The following is a 10676-nucleotide window of genomic DNA, read 5'->3' on the forward strand; positions in this document are numbered from 1 at the left end:
GGGAAGCCCCTCTACCTTTTTTTAATTGAAGTGTAGCTGCTGTACAATATTATATAAGTTACAGGTGTACAATATAGTGATTCACAAGTTTTAAAGGTTATACTCCATTTACAGTTATTATAAAATACTGGCTATATTCCCGGTGTTGTACTATATATCCTTGTAGCTTATTTTATACATAACAGTTTGTACCTCTTAATCCCTTACCCCTATGTTCCCCACTTCCCTCTCCCCGCTGGTAACCACAAGTTTTTTCTCTATATCTGTGAGTCTGCTTCTTTTTGTTGTATTCATTAGTCCATTGTATATGTTAGATTCCACATATGTGATATCATACAGTATTTATCTTTGTCTGATAAAGTCCTAAACCTTAATTCAAGCACAGAAAAATTAAAAATGCACTCACAATATCAAAATAAAAAGCAAATGCAAAGCAAGAAAAATATTTGCAGCTCCTATCATGTAAAAATGGTTTATTTTTCTACATATATAAACTTCTAGAAATTGAGATTTAAAAAGATCAACAAGCCAAAAGATAAACAGGCAAGGACATAGACGAATCACATAAAAAGAAGTATAAGTGGCCCTTAAGCCAAGGAAAACATGCTCAAACTTACCCATAATTTTTAAAATGTTAATTAAAACTATGCTGAGATGCTGTTCTCACTTATCATATTGGCAAAAATCCAAAAGTTCAACAACATACCCTGTGAGTGAGACTGTTGGGAAAGGAGCAATCTCAGCGTTTCTGGGGGCAGCGCAAATGGTACCATCTTGGGAGGGGACTGTGTGGCGATATCTATGCAATACATATCTCAAATACTGTCCTCTTTAAACCAATTCTCCTCCTTCTGGAAATTCATCTTACAGAAGTCTCTGCACAGTTACAAAAGGATACACACAAGGCACGTATGTGGAATTGACTAACAGTGTAGAAGCAAGCCATTTCTGTAGGTGGAAGGAGGATGGTTAAATAAACTAGGGTAGGTTCTCACAATGGAATACTCTACAGCTGAACGTGAAGGAGGTTGCCTTCCCTGTCGTGCTCGGGGAAGGTCTCAGGACAGATGCTTCCGTCGAAAAGCAAAGTTCAGCGCAGGGACCACAATTTGATGCCTTTTGTCTCATGAAGGGGAGGATAAGATTTTGCATTTGTTTTTGTTTGTAACTGCAGAAAATACTGGATGTGTGTACTGCAAGGGAGAACGCAGATGGTAGCACAGGGCGGATGGAGTGGAAGCAACACTTCTCACTCTGTACCATTTTTGCTTTTAAAACCTGTGAATTATTACTTATTCCAAAAATTAAATTTTTAAAATCCTACATCTTGCCCGTAGGTTTTAGAGCCAGATTGTGTGTCTTTGTATCTCTGCTGCACCTTTTACTACATCAGTGAATCTGGGCAAGTTTCTTAATCTCTCTGAAGAAGAATTTGATGAGTTGAAATATGCAAATAAACCAAGCCTGAAGCAGAGTAAGTTCTTTGCAAGTTTGGGCTGTTATTAGTACTGCATTTACTAATAATAATTTTAAAGAGCTCTTAGTACCCCTTTAGTGATGAGGTTTTTGGAATCTTTTCAATATTCTTGTGTGATAGGGATAAGCTGCTTCTGTTTGGGAGGAAAATAAAATTAACGCCAAGAGAAACAAGGTGATTAATTCAAGATAGCACTGAGTGCAGGACAAGTGCAGGAGCTGACGGCGGGGCACTGCATGCCGCACATATGGGCACAGCTACGAAGCAAGTGCATCGATTCCTATTCCTCTTTAGCACATCAAAAAGAGAATACGGTCAATCTGATTTGGAGGTATTACAAATTTGCAAACTGTTTCAACATGTGCAAGACAGCTGCAAAACACGGCGCCTGCAAGTAACTGCTCCACATCTTGACAAAATCAATCATTGGAAATCTTCCTCCTAATTTTCTAGTGGCCCAGAGAAGGGGGGGTCAGCATCAGGCTGGGAGTTTCTAGGGAGAAACTTGAAATAAACTGGGGCAACAGATTCCCCTGCAGGGCTTTGCATGTACGTCCTGAACACGCCCGCCCAGCAACTGTTTATTTTTTTTTTAATGAAGAATTACTGGTGCAGAAATAATATCATTAGCAGGGCACTGTCAGTACATTCACCTACCCCTTTTAGAGGGCTTAGTTTGCCTTTTTCTGTGGAAAATGAATACGTGCGTGACATTTCGAGATTTGGATTATTTATCATCGGGTAGGGCCAATTCAAAACAGCACAAAGAAACAGCTTAGGTGTTTTTCTTCTGAATAAAACAACAACAACAAAAACCCCCAAGCCTAATACATTGTGAAGAAATTGTGCCCCCTGCTGATTTAATTTGGTATTAACGTCACCTTAAATTTTTTGGAAAAATCCTCAGCGCCCAGGACTGCAGGAAGGTGCTGTGAGTTCAAGGTCATTTAAATATCCTCTCGGACATAGCCTCTCCCAGCATTTAGGAACCCTGCTTGATATCGACCTCGGGAAAAAGGAAGCAAAGGAGAAATGCTGCCTTTTGTGACGCATAAAGATATTTGTCCTAAGAAACTTCTCGGCATCCCATGTACCTTGGTCGACTCTGAAGAGGAAACACGAGCAAGACGAAAAGCTTGTGTTGGCTGATGGTGACCACAACGCCCTTGTGTTTACTGTCAACTTTATGAGGACGCAAAGGACGTCAGAACTCTGCTCCAACTACCCAGAGAAATTAAAATGCTCCTTGAGATTGATTGAGATTATTCAGTCTGAGGAGACTATTACCGCCAAATGACCAGCAATCATGGCCATGCATTCGGGGCCTCAGAAGTCACCGTTAACTTGCCACGAGCCACCGGCTCCGATCCTAAATGCTAAATCCTCCCAAAGGGCTCCAGCCCTGGACAAAATGAGCAGCTGGAAATGTAGCCGTTGTAACACTGGCCCCCCTCTTCTTGGGGTCCTCATTTTTGTCTTGACGCCTCTCAATCTGGGCTTTTAAATCTATCCCGCTTTCTGGTCTGGCACTGATTTCCCACGGGTTGCCAAGCACCCTGTCGGGAAGTTCATTGACAAAGCTTATATTGTTTTCCTCTGCCATGGACTAAATGTTTGTGTTCTCCCCAGCTCCATACGTTGAAGGCCTAACCCCAACAGGATGGTATTTGGAAGCGGGTCTTTGGGAGGTGATTAGGTTTCGATAAGGTCATGAGGTGGGAGCCCCCATGATGGGCTTGGCAACTTTATAAGGGGACAAAGAGGGCAGAGCTCTTTCTCCTCCATGTGAGGACACAATAAGAAGGTGGCCATTGCAAACTGGGAAGAGAGCCCTCACCAAGAACCCACCCCTGCTGACACCCTGATCTCTGACTTCCAGCCTCCAGAACTGCGAGAAATATAGGTCTGCTGTTTAAGCCCCTCAGTCTGTGGTATTTTGCTATGGCGGCCTGAGCTGAGACGTTCTCCTAAAAAGATCTTGACATCTTTTGGAGAAACGCTGAACAACATAGGAAGGCCTTTAATGGTGCATTTGGCCTTGGAGAAGATAATGAAGGTGTTCCGGGGTAGAGAGCCACGCCTCATGCTTCTCCTAGCCACGGCCACAGGCTGCATCTCTGCTTTTCTGCCAACAGCAGAGAGAACAAGGCCTTCTAGTCTAAAGGATGCAAAGCTTTGTTCTAGCGTCAAGTAACAGGGAGGTAGTAAAAACTGTCTTTTTTTCCGCATCCCCTAGAAAGGCTTTCATTCTTCCCAGGCCCCTTTGATCTTTGGAGAGTGTTGCCAGATTTAGCGAAGAGAAATATAAGGCACCCTGTTAAATCTGAATTTTAGATAAACCAGGAATGACTTAATATTCGTATTTGTTGTTTGTCTAAAATTCAGATTTAACTGGGGTCCTGTATTTCGCCTGGCAATCCTATCTTTAACTGTTTTCGTGGTTTCTGTTTCCAGGGCATTCTAAACACACCTGAGTGACTCCTGAGCCGGGTCGGGGTAAGTGGGCCCTGGGCTCAGGTGACCACAGCGGTCCCTCAAACGCTGCTGCTCTCCGGGAGCTGATCGCCCTCTAGCGGCCAACGGAGACATCAAACCCGCCGAGCGGGGAGCAGCTGGTCTGGGGAAGGATGCTCAGAGCCCGCATCCTCACGGTGGTCCTAGAGGGCTGGGGAAGGGGCCTGCTGAGCTCATAGCTGGCTAAACTGACTTCTATTTCCCCCAGGGCCTTTGCACACAAGAAAGTCGCCCTATTCCCAGTAGCAGCAATGGAGATTCCCTTCTTTCAGTTAAAAGTACCCTGGAAGAGTACCCATCTGGAACAGCCTAAGCTAACGGTGATGATCTAACCTTGGACTGCACTCACTTCGTCACTGATGACTGTGGGATAGATGTTGTCATCTCCTGCTGGGGAGAAGTCCAAGCCCTCCACCCCACTGACCCCAAGTGTTTTGTCAAGGTGTGTTCTTTTAGACAGAAAGCTCCGGGAGACGCGTATCTGTAATGTGCCCGGCGCTCAATAAGTACGTTTAAGTGAACTGATGTTGAAATCCGCTAGCAGCTTTGAATTAAAAATAAAGAAGAAACGCACTCTTACCCTCAGAGAATGACTGCTGTATCAGGAGAAGAGAGGGCAGAAGGGCCTGCCCTCAGTGATGACTGTGGAATTAGGCCTCAGAATTTCAGTTCCACTCTTCACACAGTGACTTGATGGCTGGAGTCGGGCCAGCACCGAAGGACTGATAAATGTGAGATGGTTTTACAGGACATGGCTTGTAATGTTTCATGAAACACGTGTAATGTCTAGGGTAGTGGGATTGAGCTAGAGCCTGGGTTCTAGAATCCAGAGGTGGCTCCCCGATTATGCCCTGAGTTCCTGGAAGGACAATTTCTTCAGTATAGATGCCCCATGATTGCTTGTTGAATGAATGAATGAATGAATGAAACTGTATCTTTCACAACCTTCTCCACACCAAAGATTATCTGTCCCGGAGCATGCTCACTGGCTTTAGCGGGGTCAAGGCAAGGCACGTATAGACTAGAATGACAGAAGTCTCGTGTCAGGAGCCCCGACCATCAGTGGCAGTACTAAGGGGTGACTGGGGACAAGGGTGACCTTTAGTCTCCATCAGTTTTCCTCAATCCACCCAAAGAGCACAGAATCCAAGCAAAAGCAATCCTCTTGCTTGGAATTTTCAAGACAAATCCCCTAAAAGGGAAATCTGCTTAAAGCAGTCATTACTACATTCTGGTTCCAAAATCATTCTTTTCATGAGGTTAACTATTCCTTGGAAGGTATGCAGGTTCAGGAGCACTGAACTTTCCTAACTTCGTTAGGAAAGGAAAAGTTAAGGTACTTGGTGATTGAACTGGTGTATTTCTAGAGAGCAGGACTGATACGTGGACATTCTGATGGACATTTTCTGTCATTTCACTGGCATTTGGCCACTTACAGCCCCAAGGAAGATATAAGCCCCTTAAATCCAATAGTTCCACTTGATACTAGATTATAAAAGGGGTAGAACCTGCATACCTTCCACGGAAGAGTCAACCTCATGAAAAGAATGACTTTGGAACCCAAACATAGTAATGACTGTTTTAACCAGATTTCCCTTTAGTCATTTAGATGCTGTATTCACTCCTTAAACGTGCCTTTTCTTTTAAGTGCTTACCGTGCTTCAGGCTATTCTAAGAGCTGTGAATAGGATGAATAAGAGTCGCTTGGTTTCATTAACCTTAGCATGTATCACACTTCCTCCAATTCTTCCAGAAAGGGTCTGAGTAAAATTAAGTCAATAAGTAAAAATCCAACAGATTATAGAGACGGTCCCACTACGAAAATGATCACTGTGTACGCTGGGGTTTACGCTGACGGACACATGGGTGGAAGTGGTGTCAGCAAGACTCTTTTTGAATAACATCAGTTACAAGAAGTCCAGGATTCTCTGAAAGGAGATAAAGAGGCTGTCTTTGAACCCCTTTTTGTTTAATCACGTAGTCACCTGCTTAGACTTACTATTAGAACCAAAATATACAGAATGGATAGACAACAAGGGCCTACTGTAGAGCACAAGAAACTACATTCAATATCCTGGGATAAAATAAGTATTATATATATATATATATATATAACTGAACCACTTTGCTGTACAGCAGAAATTAACACAATATTGTAAATCAACTGTGCTTCAATTAAAAAAATAAAATAAACAAAATAAAAAATAAAATTAAAAAATAGAACCAAAAAAGGATAGTTTCAAGTCCTTTGACTAAATATTCCTTTTCCTCTTACCAGCTTTTGCTTTTCCTCATTATTTAATTCTTGAGCCCTTCAATTCTATTCCTCCTTGGCTACTTGCACCATCCCACTCTTTAAAAATTACTATTTCCTTCTTTAGTCACCACCCACAATACGTATACTTCATCATCTTATCTTGGCGTGAGAAACTCATCTAATACACCGATGCACTTCCCTCTGAAGATGGTTTCATCACGTTAGCAATTTGTCTCTCTTGTAATTGAATAAGCTACCTAGAAAGTGATTCTTACATCTTCTTTTTCTTTCTTTCCTTATAAAAGCTCTGTCTATATTGGTGACATGTCATCTGCTTAAATATCCAAGATTAAATCTGCCGGTTGGAACGCAGGAGAGGAGTTGATTTATAACAAAGTGGCACTTCTCCTTCAGGAAACTCAAGATTGTGGAAGTATGCCTGACTCACACCTGCTGCAATGGCGTTGTGTAATGACAGAGGGGCAACAAAGGATGGCGATGATGACAGGCCAGACCAAGCTGTGGCGACTTGTTCTCTAACTCCATAAGCCAACAGGGAAATTATGAGCTGGTGAAACAGGTCTCACGATCCCTCCAGAAATTCAAAGGTGGTTTTTCATCTCCTGCTTGCAGTGAAGAGACTAGGTTGTTCGATGCTTCTCTTCACTTGTTCCATTGTTTCTGTACTTGCCTTACAGGACTCTTCATTATCATTTAATCCAAGTTGTGTTCAACAAAGATTTCTTGGGACTTCTCTGGTGGCGCAGTGATTAAGAATCCTCCTGCCGATGCAGGGGACACGGGTTCAAGCCCTGGTCTGGGAAGATCCCACATGCCTCGGAGCAACTAAGCCCGTGCGCCACAACTACTGAAGCCCACGCACCTAGAGCCCGTGCTCCGCAACAAGAAAAGTCACCGCAACGAGAAGCCCGTGCACTGCAACAAAGAGTAGCCCCCGCTCGCCGCAACTAGGGTAAGCCCGAGCACAGCGACGAAGACTCGACGCAGCCAAAGATAAAATAAATAAAATAAATTTATTTTTTAAAAAAGACCCGAAGATTTCTTAAGCCCTTTGTACATGCTAGCCACTGAACTAGGAGCTGGGAATGCAGCTGTAAATATCAGTAAGTGGACAGAGACACTAGTGTCTTCTGTTACCTTCTTCTGTTCATTTAATGAAATTCATCTGTCTTTGAGGTATTTTGATCATAAGTCAGAGCATAAAAGTATGGAGTTAAAGTATGGGCTCTGTTAAGACAGATTTGAGTATGAGACTCAGGTTCATCACTGCAACCTGTGTGTTCATGGATGTTGTTAGAACACAAAATTCAACTGAGTAAATGTAAAGATCTATCGGGCTTTTTTCAACAACCCATGAATCGGGCGGCATCCCATCTAGCAAAGAGAAAGGAGCGGGACAGAATGGAAGACTTTTCTGTGCAGACAGAGGGGAAGGCCAAGGAAAGAGCAGACCTTTTCGGGCAAGGTCACCTTACTTTAGGGGACAAAAGAGGTCTATCAGGGGGATTTTCTCACTAGTGCTGACCAGGAAATTCCAGACTGACTACTGATTCCATTCTTGGGGAAGGCTGAAACTTCAATTAGATTAGGTATTAAGTCTCAGTTTGGTAACGTAGGCTGAGGACAAGTGACTCCATTTGGGGCGTGTTGCCTCTTTTTTAACAGTTCCCCCTTGGGTCAGACTCAGCTTAACTGAGAGCTGTGAGCAAAATTTAAGGCATTAGCGCTCAGCTACTGCTCTGAAGTTCTTAAAGTCTTTGTGGATCTTCCGTGCTGTATTCACAGGTCATGACGTTTGTTGCTTAATTTCTGTGATGGTCACAAGCCATGACTTCAGGTTCACAATTTTGAAGTCGGGCGTTCTTTTCATTCCTTTTCCGATGTTCCAGTCTTAGGGAGATCATTTTCTTGGTGGTTATTGGCTGGGAACATGCACTTGAAGTGTGAGAATACAGCACCTTAGGGAGACTACTGTGACTGTTAGAAGCAGGGTAATTCCCGATGCCTGGAGTGCTTTTGGGGGCCATGGCCCCCGAGACGCAAACCAGTCAAAACCAAATAAGTCCAACGAAGACCCCGTGGAAGGAGCCACCTTTTCAAACCAAGTGGATCGCTCAGGGATCCAGAGTAACTGAGTTTCAAATTCCCGGGAAGAATAAACCCAAGTGCAGCAGGTGGTGTTGGCCAGGGAAGTAGTAGGGCCCTACCAAAGGAAGAAAATCCTGAACTACAAATGCCTCCTGATAATTCCTGTTTGAATGTGTGCCTCAGGACTGAAAGAATGACAACCATGGGTGCCAGTAAAACGTTACGTGTCGGTAGACCACACACGCAGTTTTATTCTCGTTACCCTTGTCTTGTGTCCCTTTTTTCGTATAGAGTCTGGATGCAGCATTCCCCAAGGTGGGATCGTCGACCAGAGTCAGGGAAATGGGTCAGGGGTCTCTAGCATCATAAACAGATGAGGGATTCTGATGACAATGCCAACAGTCTGAAAGGTTATCCCCTCAGCAATGGCCTGGGAGATACAAATGATGGCATTTCCAGGCCAATTCCAGAGTAAAGGACAGAAGGAGAAGAAGAGAGAGTTTTAAGTTTAACGTATGAGATCTTGATCCAGCGTCTTCGGAGGAAGCGGTCTACCTCAATGTTGGCTACTTCTCTTCCTAGTCAATTTGATTTCGAGATCTCCAGCTGGTGTACAGGACCAGACATCAGGTGGAGACTTCTTCAGCTCTGAGATATATACCCTAGGCTCAAGTCCCCAAAGTTTGGCTGCCATCTGGGTAGTGTAGAGGACCTGGTATAGTACCTTCCAAAGGAGATTCAAGTGCTGTCTTTGTTCTCAGTGATTCCAAATCAGAAGGATGGGAGAAAATTAGCAAATTCCTGGGCCTTACCCAGACCTACTGAATCAACAGTCTCTGGAGATAGAGCCCAGCATCTGTGTTCAACAATCTCTCCAGGTCTTGGTTATACCTGCTAAAGTTTTAGAACTCTGCTCTGACCTATTCTCCCCTTTACACCTCAGCTTCGTCTAATACCTACCCAAGTTGGTTTTCCATTCATGGGGCCAGTGTTTTCTTTATATAATCAACAGGTGTGTGGGGTTTGATTGTTAGGTGCAGGAATGGGAAAGGTGGAGGTGGTGGTCATAGGAGATATGATTCCATATTCCTTCTAAGGGATAACAGTTTATCCTTCCTGTCTCATATGAATGGAGAAAACAAACAATTTTAAACAGAATTTAAACCCAGCGTTGAACCAGGTAACCAGGCCAAGGACAGAATCTCCGGCGATTATCTCCCATTTGCACCTAGCTTATGTGATCTTCCTTTCCTCGTCTCTTCCTCATTCTGGCATCTGAAGATTACTGTCATTAACGACATTGTATTATGGCTGAAATATTTCTTCCACAGAGTGACAATTTTCTTGCATTAGATTCCCAAGTTCTGTGGAAGAGAAAACATTGTCCATGACACTGAGGCCCATCTATCCATAGGTTCTATAGGACCGTACAGCCACGTGAGCCCACCTGCTCAGAAAGCAGACACTATTAAAATAGTCTTATGTGCAGGGCATAAATTAGGAGCTTGGAATGAACATACACACACTACTATATATAAAATAGATAACCAACAAAGACCTACTGTAAAGCACAGGGAACTATACTCAATATCTTGTAATAACCCATCATGGAAAATAATCTTAAAAAGAATATATATATATATATATATGTACATATATATAACTGAATCACTTTGCTGTACACCTGAAACGAACACAACATTGTAAATCAACTATACTTCAATACAATTTTAAAAAATAGTCTTGTGTTATGTTTCCTACAGTACTACAACCTTTAAAAATGCCCATCTCAAGACGGCAAAATATGCACCATCTCTTCTTTTAAACTATGGAGAGAACGTGAGTCATTCAAGGCAGGAGTATAGATGCTAACACTTCCTTCAAATGGGATAGACCCACCTTTTTCAGGAATGAAGCGTAGTGGCTACTCAATCCGTGACAAAACAATTCAGGTCGGATTCTTAATATTTCCATGAGGAGTAGCCAGGCTTTAGGAAATCTGACATTGCTAAAGTGATGTAGTAATTTTACTAGAGGCTTAGCATAATTATTTCGCACAGGTCAGTGGAATTTAATTTGTCTTTTGAGTGGAGTCCAGCAGAAACAGGCTAAGTATTTACGCAAACCAGAAAACAGCTGGTGTGCTTCTCAGTGTGTTATAAATACTCAAGGATCAATGAGACTTTAGGAATGACTTAGGGACGATGCAGATAATTTTGTTCCCTTAAAATTCATTGCTCACAATAGATAAAAGATGCCTTTTTTCACCTTTAATTTTTGAACTATTTCTTTGTGTGCCGTGAGATTATTATCTCATCA

At 42.8% G+C, this 10676-nt stretch overlaps 1 long non-coding RNA gene across 2 annotated transcripts in view; it reads left to right on the forward strand.

The window, feature by feature from the left end:
* The window catches only part of LOC129392499 (uncharacterized), a 12259-nt gene extending 2287 nt beyond the window's left edge, over positions 1 to 9972 (forward strand). The window contains exon 3 of one of the 2 annotated variants that reach the window (XR_008618443.1): positions 6663 to 9972. This is a non-coding gene — a long non-coding RNA (uncharacterized lncRNA). Of the gene's footprint in view, positions 1 to 4199; positions 5317 to 6662 lie in introns of those variants that run through there. The other variant, XR_008618442.1, reaches the window with a different exon arrangement.
* The last annotated feature ends 704 nt before the right edge of the window (positions 9973 to 10676 follow it).

Source organism: Physeter macrocephalus, chromosome 11, assembly GCF_002837175.3.
Source record: "Physeter macrocephalus isolate SW-GA chromosome 11, ASM283717v5, whole genome shotgun sequence".
Classification (NCBI taxonomy): domain Eukaryota; kingdom Metazoa; phylum Chordata; class Mammalia; order Artiodactyla; family Physeteridae; genus Physeter; species Physeter macrocephalus.